Here is a 19,487-nt window from a genome sequence, read left to right as displayed (position 1 = left end):
CAAAGTTCTTTTTTGCACATTAAAAACATTATATTAAATTATCTAAAAGTTGAAATTTTGCTAAATCGTATTGAAACAAATCCATTAAAGTTTTCCATATTTTGAATAAAACATAAAAGAATAAATTATAACTTGCTTACTCCTTATAAACTTTGTATTTTATTGTGTAACTATATCAGCTGTTATTGTTCTAAAAATTAGTATTTAAACAATTAACCGAGAAAAGAAGATATAACTACTTTATAGTCTATAATTATAACTACTTTAAAGCAATTCCACGACCATCACAGCGTGACACCCGTCTTTTTTTTTGCCTTAAGCCTTTAATATTTTAATATTAAAATAGATATAAGAAGAATTTGTTTTGCTTCTTAGTTAGCTCATAATAGGTGCTACAAAAAACAAGAAGAAAAATTTGGGTGGATATATTGGCCTCTCATTCATGTAAGAAAATATAAAACGTCACAGCGTGACCAATATTTTCTTATAAAACGTCACAGCGTGACCAATATTGTTTTTTAGTTTTTAGATCAACACCGTGATTCAGCTAATATAGATGAACTGAATTATTAACTTGGCATTAAAGAAAAAGTTTAGACATTTCTCTTACAAGTTTTATAGCTAAAATACATTTTTTTGATTAAATTTTAAACAGGCGCACCTTTAATTAACAAGTGGTAAACGTCACAGCGTGACGTCACAGTGTGACCAGACACATTTGGGTAGTTATAAACCAGGTAAATGGGCTGTTTTTAATAAATTTAAAACTTAGTAGAGAGGTATTAGACAAATATATAATTACATCTTCATAAAAATAGTTCTTACATAGTAACCTTCAGAACACGCCCGTATTATATCAGTGTCTAATCGCGTCCATATTATACTGCTGTCATATAAACAACGTTATAAAGTTTTTTATTGATTTTATCTGTAGACATATGTTGTTTGACTAAATACTTGGCACTTGAATAGGATGGCATTTGTTTTTTCCCATTACTGTTGTTAATTAGGTTCGCTGCAAATATTCCTGGTTTTGCTGGTGCTTATATAAATAACTCATCAATTTTAAATTTTTTAATTTTATTTATAATATTTTCCATAGAAACAAAATAGACATTGAAATTAGTCTCTATTTTAACAGCTTCATGAAAGGTTATGGCATCAGTTATTATATGTTTTCTCTGGATTATTTTTTGCGTTGCTATTCTTTTAACGGTCCCACCAATAGCATGTACCAATCCTTTCCCATGTGAAGCAGCAAAAAAGTTCCAGAATAATTTTAAATCATGCTGCTCTTCCAACCAGGGTATTGCTGATGCAATAAAACGATATTTAAATTGATTACATGGCTCGTCTGTCTAAATCTTTAGTATTTTAACACTTGATTCAATATGGTTAGATAATAAATTTTGAACAAATACAAGAATAAATTTTTTTGAATGGCTCAAATCATCTGAAGCTATGACAGATGACGAGAATGAATTTTGGTACTAAAATACAGCAGTAAAGACAGTAACTTGCTTCTTGTACCAATGTGCTGACAGCACTTCATCTTGCCACAAAGTTGAAAAACTTTCAGCTAAATTCACTTGAAGGACGGCTGTGTCTGGTTTACTTTGAGGTCGGATCTTATGATCACGATGTCTTTGATTGTTTCTGTTTAATGAAATAATGCTAAAGAAATGAAGGTAACGCTTGCAGATTTGTAAAAGGGTGATGTAACAGCTACAGATTTTGATTCTGCTATTTTTTGTCTGCTCTTTCTCTTTTAATGCCTTTCTTTTTATCGTTGAGCCTCCAATTTAGCAAGTTGTCTTTCTTTTCTCTTTTTTGAATCTTTTTCTTTAAATGCTTTTTCGCTAAATTTTTCTAACTGCCTTTCACGATATATCCTTTGACGTTCAGCAAGACAAAGAGACATATGAAAGAATTAAAAAAAGCAACACAATAGTTGACCCTTACACAATAGCAGTTGGGTCAACACAATAGTTGACCCAACACAATAGCAGACCCTTGAAAGAATTAAAAAAAGCAACACAATAGTTATGGAGATGGACGTATTATATCCAAGACTCAATGGAGTTACAACTATCCTTTACAGAGAGGCTCTATGTATCCCAAAATAGAGCCTCAAGGATAACTGAGCAAATGTTACCTATCCAAAACATACCTATATTTCGTAGTTTTTGTAGAAAACGAAAAGAAAGTTAACTGCACAATAATCTGCCCGAATTAAGTTGATAAAAACTAAATTGTGGTTTCAGTTAGGCTGTTTTGAATATTGGGGCATTCCACGTCAAAAGGAACCACTTTTTGGTCAAATTTAACATCACCGACTCGGATTTAGATGAAAATTGGCTCGCATGTTGGGGATACGGACAGAAGAAAAACATGTAAGTTTTTTTGACTTAGGTCAATTATTTTCTGAGATATGACCTTTCAAAGTTTTGACCTTTTCACTTGACCTTGGTTATTTAAAACGTCATAACTTTTTTGCTATTATACTTAGGAAGTTGATTTTGGTGGCAAACAGAAGCTCTTGCATAGACGAATAACTTTGTGTCTATACAAAAAAGTGATAAATTCAATAAAAAAAAGTTATTGGTCATTTGGTCATTTGACCTTTGACCCTGGTCGATGGCAAAGGTCAAAAGTCATAATTTTTTTTTTTACAGATTGTTTTTTTGATTGATGATGTCCCATGAAAAAAACTTTTTGGGATTCCCATAAACAGCTTTGGGAATAATATTAAAGTATAAGTAGGTTCTAAAAATTTAATATTTATCGGCCTTACAAATGCGATATTTTGAGGTCATTTTCTGTAAATAGCCTAATATAAATATATATTATTAACTATTTCCTCTTTTTTCTTTTATTTTCTAGGTTGTAATTTAATTACTAGTACTATAAATACATACTAAGTCAGTATTAAATTATATGAGGCCTAAAGCTATATATATATTTATATTAAAATATTCAATTCATTTCCATTGAATTAGTCATCAAAAGACAACTTAGGAATTAGTTTTTAGCAACTTTCAAATTAAATTTAGATTAAAAATGGCATTTCAAGCACAAGTAAAAGAGTTAAAGAAGAGACAACACTATTGTTATGATCCTTTCCAACACCATAAGAAAAAACAATATAAAACCTTGAGGGTAGCTACTAGTCGGCAAGTAGCTATGTATCCCTCAAAAATTATGGCTGGAGCAAAATTACGTGATACTTGCCGAAAGAGGATCACTGGCTTACCTTCCGAAATAGGATTATGTGATGATAAATATTCAGCAAATTGTAAAGCAGAGTGAGATTCTCAAGGCAGTTCAAGATCTCAAGATATTTGTAGTGACAAGGGAAATGAAAATTATCAGTGCCAGGTAGTAGAAATTTCTATTTTTAATAAATACTTGTCTTTATTGGGTAAGCCACCCTTGGATAAACGCAAGTTACAAACTGTTAAAAGTTATATATCGGAGAAAAAAAAAAGCTTAAAAAACTTGTAAAAAGGAAGTTAGACATTTTATCTACTAATTCAGATTCTATTGATACTTTAGAGGACGATGAATACGAAGCAACTAAAACAAAAGTTTCCAACACATGTGCTGATGACATTGTTAAAGTGCTTCAGTATAAGTATAAATCAACACAAAGTAAGAGTAAAAAGATCATGATTTTGACAATATTTGTTGCTCAATGGAGTAATAAAGAAGCGATGAGAGAAGTTAATTGTTCGCATCGACTTGTTTCTCAAGCAAAAGAAGTTTTAATAACCAAAGGTGTTTTATCAACCCCTAACCCAAAAAAACGGAAATCACTACCTGTACATGTGAAAGATATGGTAAAAGAGTTTTATTACTCTGACACTGTTAGCCGTGTAATGCCTGGAAAAAAAGATTTTCTATCTGTTATGAAAAATGGGGAAAGAAAACATATTCAGAAAAGATTAGTTTTAAATAATTTGAAGGAACTTTATCAATTCTTTTCAGAAAAGTTTCCAAATATCAGAATTGGGTTTTCGAAGTTTGCAGAGCTACGTCCAAAAGAATGTGTCTTTGCAGGAGTAAGTGGTACTCACTGTGTGTGTATGTACCATTAATCAAAATGTTAAACTCATGATAGTCGGATTATATATGGATGATTTACAACTAGAAGATGAACTAGAAACCTTTATTAAGAACTACAAACATGCTTTGACAAAAATCCAATGCAATCTTCCCTTGCCAGCATGTCCTCTAGGCGAGTGTAAAAGTTGCCTTGGAGTTGCTATGCTAAAGGAACGGCTGTTGCAATGCTTTGAAATTAAAGGAGTTGAAGAAATTGAGTATAAACAGTGGACTACAACAAATAGGTCCCAGCTTCAAACCATTATACAGTCCACTGATGAATTTATTGAAAGGATTTTAGGGAGTTTGAAAACATTTACTAGGCATGATTTTATTGCTCAAGAGCAGGCAAAATATTTAGACTGGAAGAAAAACAATTTATCAGATGAAGAATTTCTGGTTATCGGTGATTTTTCAGAAAATTATGTATTTATTATTCAAGATGCAGCACAGGGATATCATTGGACAAATAATCAAGCAACTTTACATCGTTTTATTTTTTATTATAAATATGAAGCAAATTTATGTCATGGAAGTTATGTGCTGGTTTTGGAATGTAATACTCATGACACAATTGCAGTTCATCTTTTTCAGCGTAAACTAATTAATTTTTTAAAAGTGAAATTTGTGGTATTAAAAATAACATATTTTAGTGATGGCTGTGCAGCACAATACAAAAACTGAAAAAATTTCATAAATCTGTGCTATCACAAAGAGGATTTTGGTATTCCAGCCGAATGGCATTTCTTTGCCACAAATCATGGTAACGGCCCTTGTGATGGAGTTGGAGGAACTGTTAAACGTGAAGCGGCAAAAGCAAGCTTACAACGTCCATACCATGACCAAATAATGACCACTTATCAATTATATACTTTTGCTAAAGAAAATATCCATGGCATTTCCTTTGAATACCTCACTGCAAATGATTGATAAATCGAATCCACAATATTAAAGAAAAGATTTTCGAATGCTTAAACGATTCCTGGTACCCAAAAACTTCATTGCTTTAAACCATTATCCACGACTGAACTTCAAGTACAAGATTATAGTTCCAGTTCTGTGTCTAGAATTGAAAAAATTACGTCACAAATTGTTAGCCAGCTCAACTTCAGTTCAATTACTGGTTACATGGTTGTAGCGTATGATGAACATTGGTGGATAGGTTGTGTGCTGGAAAGCAATCCAGAAAAAAGAGAAGTAACCATTAACTTTCTTCACTCTCATGGTCCAAGTCAACTTTTTTCCTTCAGAGATCCTCCAGATATTTTTACCGTTGATTTGAATGATCTTTTGCTAGCAGTCGAACCCAAAACTTCAACTGGTTGGTCATACTTCATTACTTCTAAAGAGTCTGAAAGAGCAACCAAAGCACTTAACTTGCATCATTGTTAACTATTATAGCTTTTTTAATTTATTATTAGCAAATATATATTGCAATGGTAATGGTTTAAATATTATACTGCATTCAGTACTGTACTGCCATGTAGCTAAAACTGCTAAATAAAGCATTTTTGTTACTTTTCAACTATATTATATATATATTTATATATATATATATATATATATATATATATATATATATATATATATATATATATATATATATATATATATATATATATATATATATATATATATATATATGGGCCATTATATAACCTAGGGCCTAAATATTCATCAAAATCCGAGTCGGTGATGTCAGATGGGTGGTTCCACTTGTCGTGGAATGCCCCTATTGTTTTAAACTTAGTTGAAAAATTGTCACACCGTGACGTCACGGCGTGACCTAAAAAGATTCTAAAAATAACTTAAGCTAATTATTTTTTTAAACATGTTAGTATTTATTTAGATGTACTAGATAGAGTTCTCATTGCGCTGGAATTTTGAAATCCTAAATTTTATTGGTTGTCTTAGAAATAAAACTAATGGTGCCCTAATTGTCACAGCGTGACATGTCACAGCGTGACATGTCACAGCGTGACATGTCACAGCGTGACATGTCACAGCGTGACATGTCACAGCGTGACATGTCACAGCGTGACATGTCACAGCGTGACATGTCACAGCGTGACATGTCACAGCGTGACATGTCAAAGCGTGACAATAGTGGTAATAACATTTATTTAAAATAAATGGTTTTCTAAATTCGTCTGGCAATAAGTATGTTCTTATCATAATTAGCAATGATTAATGCAGCTAAAAACCTGATTGCAATGAGCAAGACAGTTTTTGAATTTTTTATAAGTTCAATTGAACTTCGGCGATTAAAAACGATTTAAAATATTGCAAAAACGCCTATTTTTACCTTCTGTTTTAGCCCATATAATTTTTTATGATAGCAGCATACTATAACATACTATATATTTTCTAAAAGAGGAAAAGTAGAGCTTTCTACTGATATGTAGTATTATATATATTGGCTTCGTTTAATTTTTTCATTTTTTGTGAGAAGGTCGTGGAAATGCTCTTTATAGTCTAACTTTACTTCAAATTAACTTAAAGGACTTGAATGTTAAAAAAGTACAGAAAAAAGAGCTATTAATTTTTTTTTTTTTTTAATTTATGTATTTGTTAAACACCCACTATATATTACAAGTAAGGTAAATTAAAAGTTTCAAAAAAAAACTCTAGGATCTAGGAATTTTATTTTCAAGAACATCCTTGAAGATTGTTCTTTGTTCTTTTGAGTTCCAGTACTCAACTGCACATTTTAAGATTTTAAGATCCGTTTCAGGAATTATATTTTTTAAACCAGTAATTTTTATTTTTTCTTTGTGTTGCATTAGTTTCTCTACATATAATTTATGACCATTGCACAGAGCCTTGACGCTATCTACAAAAGGTCGTGGACCTGATTCGTTGTTCAACTGCGACTTAAGAATATCAAATGTCATTTTATTTTTCAACAGGCGAATAAATAAGTTTATCTTATTTTGTTGCGTAATTATAGATATATCTTCAATACAAAATAGGGGATGTATATAATTTTTACTATGTTTTGAAACGTTTAGTAGTGACTTCAGTGCAATTCTTCCTTCTATAGCAAGCTTTTGCAATAACATTTCTTTATGGTCATCAGTCTGTATATTTCTAAAAGTTTTCCAGAAGTTTTTTGGATTGGTATTTTTTAACATCTCGATTTTGATGTATTTTTTGTAAAGGTTATAGTTTTGTGCTTTCTTAACAGCGTTTCGGAAATTTTTTCGTGCTATTACGTATTGGTTAAAAATGTGCGAACTTAAATCTTTTACGAAACCCGTGTCACGCCATTTCTTAAAATGAAATGTAATAACATTTTTACTCCTATTTAACTTGGGAGTCCACCAAGATTTCGAATATAATGATTGTTTTTTCTCAGATAAGTGTTGGCTAAGAGCCTCAGATGCACTTTTTCTAATCAAATTATAGATTTTGATAAGTTCTTTATCGTAATTGTTATTTGTAAGGCTAAGACTTTTAATATTATTATTTACGAAATCATTATATAATTGTATAAAACGTTGATTATTCCAAGCATAATTTGGAATGCTAATTTTGTCTGTCATTTTGTGAATATTCTCTTTGAGAGATCTTCCGATGAGTTCAATTACAATTGATACTGGCAAATGATCACTCATATTCTGAGGTGAAAAGGGGGCAACAAAACATTTTAATACCTAAGAGAAGTGTTTTTTGAGATAGCTATGTGATCAATATATGATGCATTTGGTAGTGCATTATGTTGGTATGTTATCTTAAGGCCTGAACCTTTAATTACGTCCACTAGTTCAAATTCACTCGATTTTATAAATTCTGATAGAGCCGCGGAGTAATTATTTTTTGTGAGACTTGATCTTTCTAATAAATCGTATATTTCGAGAGGAAAAGATTGAAAATCACCAAATACAATTACTTCGCCGACACCCTCATAATTATTAACAAGGCCTTTAATTATATCTAATTGACTTGTGTATTCATCTAATGATGTTCGATTATTCCGCGATGAAGTTAGATAAATACCAATTATAACAATGCTAGTATTATTTTTAACAAGATTTATAGCAAGAATATGATCATCTGCATATAAAAAAATGACATTTTGAAACATATGTTTCCGAACCAGAAACGCATTTCCGCCAAACGGCCAACCTTGCTCGCGTTTATTTGCCTGGTGGAAGTACGAAGAGTGGGTATTAAATTAAAAAGGAATTTAAAGTTGGAAAATAAGGTCTTGTGAATAAATTTTTGATAAAGAAAATATAATCGAATGTTTAAACTGAACAAAAAATTAACAACGTAAAAAGAATGTAAAAAAAAAATTTGAGACGGTTTTTAAAGATTGTATTGTCAAAAAAATCAATTCCGTTAACCATAAATTATTGCTTAATTTAAAAAATAATAACAACAATAATAACTTTACTCATTAATAAAGCAAAAGTAACAGCAAAAATAATTGTATATATAACAATTGTAATAATATTAGTAATAATAAAAACAGCAGTAATAAGAATATTAAATATTAATGACAAAAAAAATAAAGTTTTTATAAAAATAGAAAGAAAAAAAAAAAAAAAAACTCTAAAGGAGTTAACAATGATAAAATTAAATATGCAAGATATTAGTATTATCAGCACACCGATAAACTGATGAGAAGTGGACAGAGTTATTTAGATCATTAATATAAATCTAAAACAATAAAGGGCCAAGAACTGAACCCAGGGGAACACTACAAACTATTCGTTTGTTATTTGATTTGTAACAATTAATGCTAACAAACTGCTTTCGATTTGAAAGATAATATTGAAACTAGTTAAAAACAACTCCTCGGATTCCGTGATATACAAGTTTAGAAATTAAAAAGGTATAGTTAACTGCATCCAACGCATTTTGTAAGTCAATAAAAACACCACCAACGAAATAACCATTATCCAGTGTCTTTTTTATTTTTTCGGTTATACTTATCAAAGCGTGGCAAGTAGAGTGTTTTAATCGAAATTTAAACTGAAATTCATTTAAATAGTTAAAGGAATTCAAAAATGAGTACTATCTAGAGTACATTAGTTTTTCAATGAGTATGCTAATGTTAGAAAGAATTGAAATTGGTCTATAGTTAGTATATGAGAGCTGTGAGTCATTTTTATTTACTGGAATGACACAAGATAATTTCAGAATATCAGGAAAAATTCCATTCAAGAAAGAAATATTAAATAGCTTAGAGAAAATATGAGAAAATTCAGAATTAAAATCAATAAGAATGTTTGTGGGAATGCTGTTTGAACATATTGATTTATTAGGTTTAAAATCTAGATATAAGTGATGAGATTTCAGAATGGTTTGTTGGAGATATCAGTAAACTATGGAGATTTGGATGTTTAAGATACTTTTTACAGCTAATGTAAGATAAGTGATTTTTAGAATTAAGTTCATGAGCTACATTTGTGAAAAAGTTGTTGAATTCTTTGCAGATTAGAGTTAATTTAGTAAAGTATGTTTCGTTAACTTGCAAGCAATTTGGATGTACATTATTGACATTTTTTGCATTTATTAGACTTTTTTTGTACTTTTAGGTCTCACAAAGATTTTTTTTATTTTCTAAAAAGAATTTTTTGAAATACGTTTTTATACTCGGTTTTATTAGATCAATTATGGTATATTTATAGCGTTTAAAAAAACTTTTTAGTTTAACTAAAACTCAATCAGTTCTGTATAGCTTAACTTTTGCCTATTCTCTGGAACAACATTGTTTTACGTAAGTTTAATTTATCAATTACTTTCCCAGTCTTTAAAAAAGTTCAAAGAATTCATTCTCGACATTTATAACGACATTCATAACGACAATATTTTGAAATACTTTTAAAAATAAGAAATTACATAAACACGCTCTTTTGTTTTTTTATTTTGCCATTTTTATTTATTTTTATATTTATTAATACAATAAGTTAAATTTTATTATAAATGGCCCTGGCGACAAGATTATTAGATCTTCTAACAGATATCAAGTTTTTCATTTGGCCTGTCTTATTCATTCTTTTTGTTGTTTTTATTTTTATTCTTGTTGATATGGTGATTATATTTTTTTATTATAATTTTATACCAATATAAAAATTTAAACATTTGTAAATGTAAAATTTTATATTAAAAAAATAGGAAATTTATATATACAATAATATATATAAAAAATGTATGTATATATATATATATTTATATGTATTCAAATAAATGAAAATTAATAAAATAAGTTATCAGACTGGAACACATTGGTCAAAACAGCAATTTTTCAGTATCTGCGTCTTTATTGCTTGTCAACGTCTTTATTGCTTGTCAAGTGTTATTCTGTTATAACTGAAGTGTTATTTTATTAAAACTAAAGTGTTATATTATTAAAATTAAAGTGTTATTTTATTAAAACTAAAGAATGAACTTTGAGATGATTTAAAAGAAGAAAAAGAGTATTAAATTATAAAAACTGACAATTTGGATAAATGTTAAACAGCCGAAAATAACAGGGGTTTTGAAAAAATTTATAATCCGATATATAATCCAAAACGATTTTAGAAGTCGAAAAAACAGTTATACACTAACACTAATAAAAAACTAATAAAAAACTAATAAAAACACTAATAAAAAGTTAAAAAAATAAAAATGTAAACTAGATTATTTACAGTGTTTCCATTACCCGGCAAAAGATAGGGTATTAAGTAGTTTTCAATTTATTCGGATTATACCCGGGTTTACCAGGATAATTTTATCAATTCGATGTTACAGCAGCTATTAAATAACCTATTGGGTGTAAATTTAGTCAATTTTGATTAAAACAAACAAGTTTTTAAAAGACTAAAATGAAGACGTTTTATAACTTTGTTCTTTAAACTACATTTTTCTTTTTTTCAAGTTTTTTATAGAACTGACGCATTAAAATCAATGCAGCAAGGTAATCATTTCTAAATCTATTTCTTTTTATTGTGGCATAAAATTTCATCACTGAAAAGAGTCGTTCTTATTAAAGCTTAACTAACTATAAAACCACGGATGTTGAATTAATAGTTAGTAAAGCTTTATTAAGTTTTTCAAGATTTTGAGGCCTTGCACGAGTAGCTTGAAAAACATTTATGTTTTTTTTTGAAAATCTAAGATCCAAACTTATCTTCGCTTATTATCTTAATGCTCTGTGTGCTGAATAAATGACGCAGTTCATCTGAGAGAGATTTTTTTCATCACCTTTTTTTGTTTAATGGTAACTTCAAAATTAACTGGTAGCTCTTCACCTGCTTGTTGTGGTTAAGTCTGTTTAAAAGTGAAGTGGCTAGATATATATATATATATATATATATATATATATATATATATATATATATATATATATATATATATATATATATATATATATATATATATATATATATTATGGTTTTTTAATTTTAAACCAAGCTGATCCTTTTACTACTCTAAAGTGTTCGGAGATTTTAAATACTGTATTAAATTTACAAGATCGGAAGTTCTTCTCTCTTCAATTCGAACTTTAAATTTATCTAGGAGAGCAAGGCTTGATAATGTGTCTTTTTTTTTCAGCTTCTAAGCTGCAAGTTCAGTATCTTTTATACAAAACAAAAGATCAGCATCTTCCTTGCATAAATATTCTACGATCACCTCAATGGGAGCAAGAGCAGCACATAGTTATTGATCTTCTCAATTTTTTATCGGAAACATCAAATTCTAGTTCAAGAAACTTCGTTCAAGAAACTTCCTTCAAGAAACTTCGTTCAAGTTCAAGAAACTTTGTTGCGAACATTGATAAAATCTTCGAAGCATTATTATAAGGCTATTCAATCGTGTTTTGATCTAAAAATAAAGCTTTTACCTTCCTAAAGCACTGAGTATTTTGAGTTGGAATATTGTCATCATTTCAGACTGGGACTTTTTGAAGACTTTAACAATTTTGCGAATTTTAGCAACAATAGCACCATTATCAAAAACTATGTTTGTCTCAGTGCTTAATTTATGACCCTCTTTCTCTTTAGTCTCATCATAAATTAAATCATCGTTCATCTTATGATGTTTATAAATTATATCGCAATCACAAAGATGGATTGCATGTGTCAGACAGCATGAGTGGGACTGGTCTTTTTTCCAAATCTCATCATAACACTTGCACCATTTTGATTGTTGCTACAATGTTGTTGTCCAATCTCAACTGGATTCAGACAATTTTGACAAGTTGAGCAGCCTTTTCAGTGTTCATGCTTTCGTTGACACAGATCATTCCTAGTGATTGAAAATAATCTAAATCATGTAAGTTCAAATTATAAAACAAAACGATTTCTGACTAAAGTGGATTCGTCAAAGCTAATATAAAAACGACCTTCTTCTTCTTGAATCTTTCGAATGTCTTACTTAATGATGGTGATAGTTTTACCACATTCTGCCATAAATTGATGTTTTGAGAACTTTTTGGCCTCACCAAGAGGTTCAAAGCCATTTTTAAAGAAAGTATCAATGCGAGGAACTTTTGATAGTGTTGATGATTATTTTTCTGTTGACAGAACTTTCTCAAGACAAAATTTAGCATGACTCTTATGCTTGAAGATAAAACTTAAGGACTTTTGTTCCATACGCTTTCAAAACTGCTAAAAAAGTTTTGCACTTTGCACAATCTTTTGTCCTGCTATACAAAAAATGCCCCCAATTACGTGACTTTCTTTGAGAGCTGACGTTTTTAAAGTTGGACATTTTTAAAAACTCTATTTTCCTCTGTTAAATATTGTGATGAATAATGGCAAACAGTAGTTATATCTTTAATAGTACCTATATATATTTAAAAAGATATTTACACTTTTTTTTCTAAGAAACCAAGAAAACTAAGTATTACAAGAAAGTGTCTTATTTTAAGTCTTGACCTGATACTAAAAATTCTTTAGAGCTTATTAAGAGTTACATTGCAGTATATTTTATTTAAATTTGTATTTCGGTATATTGGTTATAGGTTTATATATCTTTAAGTTTTTCATTTGAAATCTAATGCCTTTGTATATCGCTATTATTATTATTAATATTATTATTGTTATAATTGTTATTATCATTGTTATTATTGTTTTTACAACTGTTATTATTGTTCTTAATATTATTAATTTTGTGATTATTACGTTATTTGTTAGAAGTTTTCATTCCACTTGATTGAGCATTCAAAATAAATATTTATTTCAACTGTTATTATTTATTGTAGACAATGCTTGGTTTTATCTTCGACTTATGTTAATGTGATATGTAGGTTAAAACTTTTAACTCGAAATCTTAACAAACAAGTTTCTTATCAAAATGTAACTTGGTACTAATAGTTTCATAAGATTTTAGGGCTAGTTTCTTCGAGTTTCTTTTTTTTTTTTTAAATGTATATACATGTGAGTGTGTGTAAATATATATATATATATATATATATATATATATATATATATATATATATATATATTTATATATATATATATATATATATATATATATATATATATATATATATATATATTTATATATATATATATATATATATATATATATATATATATATATATATATATATATATATATATATATATATATATATATATGTATAAATATATATATAAACCGAGGTGGCCATAAAATTACCGTAAACCAAAATATTGATTCCTTTTGACAAATGAGAAACTGTCCTTAATAATCTAAATATCCTGATGAACATCACTCAAAATCATACACTGTATTCACTTATATGTGTAATCATTACGTAAATTTTTGTTTTTAAAGGTTATCATTGTAAATAGGTATAAAAAATGATGTTTCTCCGAAGAAGTTGGCACGCATTGAAGTATATCTTAAGGATACGAACTACACACAAGAACCAATTGCAGAGAAAGCTAGTGTTTCCCAGTCTGTGGTTAGAAGAGCAAAGAAGAGAACTACAAAGGCCACATCAACATTATCTACAAGAAGGAGTAATTGTCCAAGACCAAGAAAGACCACACCTCAATACGATCGTGTGTTACTACGAGCGGTCAGAAGTAACAAAAAAGCGACATAAAAGCTAGCTAGGCAAACGGCCCTTCTTATCATCTTCTAAAGCATCTTCTTATACTGGTCCCTTCTTATTGTTTTCTCCTCACCTACGTTGAGGAGAAAACAATGAGAAGGGACCAGTATAAGAAGATGCTTCAGGAGAAATTGCTACAAAATATGAAGATGCAGTACTCCAGAAAAGATGGCATCTTTATACGAGATGTGCCCTTTGCTACTAGTCAAAATCTGTCATAATGTTTTTAGCTGATAACAAGGTGCGTATTCTAGATTGGCATGGCGATCGTCTGACATGAACCCAGTAGAGAATTTGTGGAACATCAGAGTAAACTAAGCCAGTTAAAACCAAAAAAAAAGCAGCAGATAATTGAAGGAGTCATCGGTGTGCGGCATAGCATTGATGAAATAAAATGTTTTGTATGAATATGTGCTAGCTAGTGTAAATTTTTTCATCTTTTTATTGGTATACTAATTTTATGGCCAAGTCTGTATATATAAATATATATATATATATAAATATATAAATATATAAATATATATATATATATATATATATATATATATATATATATATATATATATATATATATATATATATATATGTGTGTGTGTGTGTGTGTGTATATATATATAACAAAAACAATCATTGTGTGTTTATATTATAGAGCTTTTTAATGCAGTTAAATGTCTTCACAAAGTTGATCACAGTCTGAAATGTTCATTAACAAAAATAACTTTTGAAAAAATTACAAAATTTAAAATTACCTGAATTTACCCATGGTAAATTAAAAAAATTACCCAGAAAACGGGTAAGACAAAACTTGCAAATTACCCGGGTAACAGTTAAGGTAGTGCCAGGAAAGAAACACTGATTATTAAATAAATTTATTAAAAGCTTCAAAAGAAAGAAAAAAAAATTAGTTTTATACTAAGGAGTAGTATAAAAAATATCAAACGCAGAGCGACTTTTCAAATAGACTTCTTGATGAAATTTTATATCATTAGAGAAAGCTCAACAAAAAATGGAGAAAGCAAATAATCTTAACAAGTATGATTTTCTTAATTTGTTTACAATAAATAACTGTTTTTTTATTTTAACCGTTAATGCCTTTAAAAGTTGTATATGTTTAAAGTAAATATCTTTTTATTTTATTTTTTGTATTAGGTTGAACTTTTCTTCAAAACAAAGTCTTTTGATTTTCAAAACCAATTAGAAAAAACTTCAAATGAACTTTTTGACATAGATTGCAAAAATATTGTATTGAAAATTAAAGTTAACCACAAGAGATCACCTGATGCCGCAAATAGGACATTGGTTTCTTAACCAAAGGAGAATTAAGCGTAAGAACATGATAGATAAAAAACTTGGAATGTTTATAGTAAATAAATGTCATGTGTATAAATGTCATGTTGTTGAAGCATATTATGTGGCTTTTATGTTGTTGAAACATATAGTAGAGACACGTCAGTCTTTTAGTTCAAGCTCCTACAGAAAGGACTATGCCCAGTGGGCACGCTTCATCCGGAGTACGTCTAGACGTTAGTAAGACATCCTAAAGACGCTCCCCGGACGATGCAAGTCTACTAAGAGGGTCCATAAAAACAACAGTTTTTTTGGTTTCTTAGTGCTTCATGTTAGCGTGTTTGAATTTTAAAAACAACCTGAAAACTTTCAATTTTGCAATGAAGATATTTACTCACTAGACATTTTTAGTTTCAACATTTTTAAAAACAATTTAAATATACATCAGATTGAATAAGAAGATCAGGACTACTTATAAAGTGAATTGCCGTGAAAACATTTTCCAAAAAATAACAGACAGTGTAAGATTATGTGAGCAAGGTTCTCTCTATTTGGCTAACGAAGTACCAAACCTTTTTCTGTATCAACTCCTTTCATGTCATGAAGCTAAGTTTATGGAAAACGGGATATATTTACTGTTGCTTTAACTGACTCATAAGAAATTGAATTTTATGTCAGTGGAGGAAATGCCAACAAATTGCACCTTATGTAGTAACATATTTTACTTATTTATTTCGTCATCTTTATTTTATAATAAATTATTTATAATAATTTTTAGTTATTATGTGACAGTAACAGGAGCAGTTAGATTTTTTTTTTTTTCTGAGTACAATATGCTTAAAAAAAATTTAATGATGATGTAAAGGTGATGTAAAGATGTATAGAGTGATATCTCTTTTTGAAAAATAAAAAATATTTTAAAAATGAAATAGAGTTTCAGATACTTCATAATTAAGTACCTGTTTTTTTAAAATACTTTTAAAAGTTTGTATTGAAATCGTAGCGTCACTATTACTTAGAAGAAATGAGTTCCACAAATATAGCCCTTGGTATGGTATTAAGAACTCTGATTTTTTGTAACAAATTTTTTGGTAATTGATGAAAAGCTATGAAATCAAATTTTTTTTAATATTTATGATCTATAATAAAAAAAAGTTTTTCAAAAATGTTAGGCAGCATATGATGTTTTAATCTAAATATGAATAGAAAAATTCAATAAATATTTAATTGATAAACATTTCGCACTACAAGCTCAGTAAGCAGCGGGTTGACACTGGTGTATTTATTAATATTCAATATGAGGCAACTTGCTTGTTTTTATTTTTTAGGATAAACATTAATTTTGATGGATAAGTGCTTGCCCTGGCAATATAACAATAATTAATAAAGCTATGAATAAATGAAAAGTAAATAGATTTTAAACATTTTTCATTCATTATAAATCTAGTTTTATACACAGTTCCAATACTTTTTGAAATTTTATATTTTATAAAACTGAACTGCTCTTTCCAACTTATTTGCTCATCGATTAAAACGCGTAAGAATTTTTACACAGAATATACGTTGTAACTTGGTATTTTCTGATAAATTATCTGGGAGTTTTTAGGCAAGGTTTCAGGTTAAGAAGATTTAGAAAAGTGAGTATATTTGCTTTTTGACTTATTTAGAGAGAGTTGTTGACTTTAAACCATTCATTAAGGTCGTCGAGCTCACGATTCATAGTGGTGAAAGTTGTCTTAATGTTAGAGTGGGTATAAAAAACATGAGTTTTGTCAGCAAAAAGGTTGAAGGTAAGTATATTAAATGTAAGTAAATATCTTTAGTGTAAATAACTAACAAAAACGGCCCTATAATAGATCCCTGTGTAACTCCGCAGGTAAATTTTTCTAATTTAGTGTATATTTTGTCAACTAGTTTCAAGACTAATCTATTGAAAATTATTTTTAACTTCATAATTTTTAAGCTTGTACATAAGAATATCGTGGTCTACAGTATAAAAGGATTTGGAGAGGTTGATAAACACTCCAAGAGTATATTGGTTGTTTTCAACCCCATTAAAAATTTCAATAACTAATTTAATAACTGCATAGTCTGTCGAGTAACCATTTCTAAGCCCGTAACACTAGAACTTATGATTTGTAAGATAGTTGTAAGGGATATTATGCATTACCCACTCTAGAATTGTGGAAAAATATTGGAGTATTGAAATAGGTCTTTAGTTAGTTAACTTAGCAAACAAAAAGTCAGGAAAAACTTTTTAATCTTTTACTTAAAAAAATTTTTAAGTAAAAGAATAAAAGATAATACGTAAGGGGTATTCAATAATATCAAGAACATATTCAACAACCTTAGGGCTCATACCATTAAGACCTGGGCTTATGTTGGGTTTTATCATATTAAAGTCAACCAAACCTCATCAAGCGGTACCTCAAGCTTATTCATTACGCAGTCGACTTTTTTCAGATATTGTTACAGAATTTTTGCTTCTTGGAGTTACATCCCGTGGTTTCTGTAGTCGTTAATCATAATTTAGGCACCATCTAATGATCTCCAAGTCATTAAACTAGCTTAAACCATAGAGGAAAAAGACGAAATTTTAGACAAAAATTTGAAAAGTTCCTTCTTAACCATTACATGCAACTTGGCTGAAGATGTTGTTATTGTATCACAACCAAATTCAGGCGAAACAAATGGGAAGAAAATCCTAACGATACATAAACTTATAAATATCTCTATCCCGAGGAAATTTTTATTTAAAAACTAAAAAACCAGAGATAAAAGATGATATAATCATGAACAAAACCACTCTTTTGCATAATTTTCTTGGAGAAAACAACTGGTATAATTTTTTCATAGTCAATCTTAATATACAAGGTATAATCTTTTGGATTTTTGGTAAAATTTGTAGATCTCCTTCCAAACTTTATGTTTTTAAAAGATTTTGTTTCAATTTTTTGGTTCACAATAACTACTTCGAAATAAATATTTGTCTAGTGCAAAATTTCTTGGCAGAAACTTATTTTTTAAAGTCAGAGACAAAACAGCATGATGGTTGCTAAAAAGAAAAAGAGTGAATAAATGAATGAAAAAGAGCGATTCAAATAACATAATTCCTTAACATAAAGGGTTTTCATTAAATGTAATTTTTTCAACTCTAATTAAAGAAAAAGTATTTTGAAGCAAAAAAACTTGTTTTTCTTTGAATTGTTTTATTATTTAGATATAAATTAGTTTGAAGAAAAATGGAGACCTACACCTAACACTTCTGGAGAGTTAAAAGACTTAAACTTTTCATTAATTTTTTTAAATAAGGTATATGTCACACATATATGTTGGGAACCTTTCAATATTATGAAAAAGTTGTATATTAGAAATACCCTAATGACCATACATACATCATTGGTAAAGGAGGCGTGAACTTTCTGTTAACGTTCTATTTCGAGGCGTTTTTTTAAAGTCCGTTAGGACTTCTTGGAGCAGCTAAATATTTCATTTTTTTCAATAAAGCGCGTTGTTTTTTTTTCGTAGAGTATTGTAAATTAAAACGTAAGCTTAATTAAAAAAAAAAACATACTGTATCTTATGTTCGGTATCATGTATTATTGTATGGTTTAAAAAAAATGTTTTTTTTTAGGAAACGAAAAAGGATTATATTTCCGTAAATTTGCAAATGGTACGTGGATTCGACGAATTGAATGGAGAGGATTATTATAAACATTATAAATATTAAACATTTATCTTTTGTTCACAAAAGACTAGAATATAAAGCTAGTTGTTAACCTTCTTATACTATTGCCTATCGAGGCAAATTGTATTTGATTTAAAATTTTGTAAATCTTTGTCTTTTTTTTATAAAAATTAGATAAATAAAAATTTTATTTTTATTTGGTTAGCTGTTCAAAACTCTAACTAATATTATAAACTAATATAGTTATTTCAATATAACTATAACATTAAAACCTATATGTTATATTAAACTATTTTCTTCTTTCAGAGCGTAGAAACTTTTTTAAAAATGTCTCTTCTTTTATAGGTTAGATAGTTTCACTAAAAAGTA

At 28.6% G+C, this 19,487-nt stretch overlaps 1 protein-coding gene across 1 annotated transcript in view; it reads left to right on the top strand.

Annotated features, from left to right (window-relative positions):
• Positions 1–19,282, top strand: part of LOC136091363 (uncharacterized) — a 79,914-nt gene extending 60,632 nt beyond the window's left edge. The window contains exon 10 of the mRNA XM_065818837.1: positions 19,065–19,282. The gene's annotated coding sequence lies outside the window, so the exon portion shown is untranslated. The remainder of the gene's footprint in view (positions 1–19,064) is intronic.
• Positions 19,283–19,487: the final 205 nt, after the last annotated feature.

This window comes from Hydra vulgaris, chromosome 15, assembly GCF_038396675.1.
Source record: "Hydra vulgaris chromosome 15, alternate assembly HydraT2T_AEP".
Taxonomy (NCBI): Eukaryota; Metazoa; Cnidaria; class Hydrozoa; order Anthoathecata; family Hydridae; genus Hydra; species Hydra vulgaris.
This window is presented reverse-complemented; position numbering and strand designations above follow the sequence as displayed.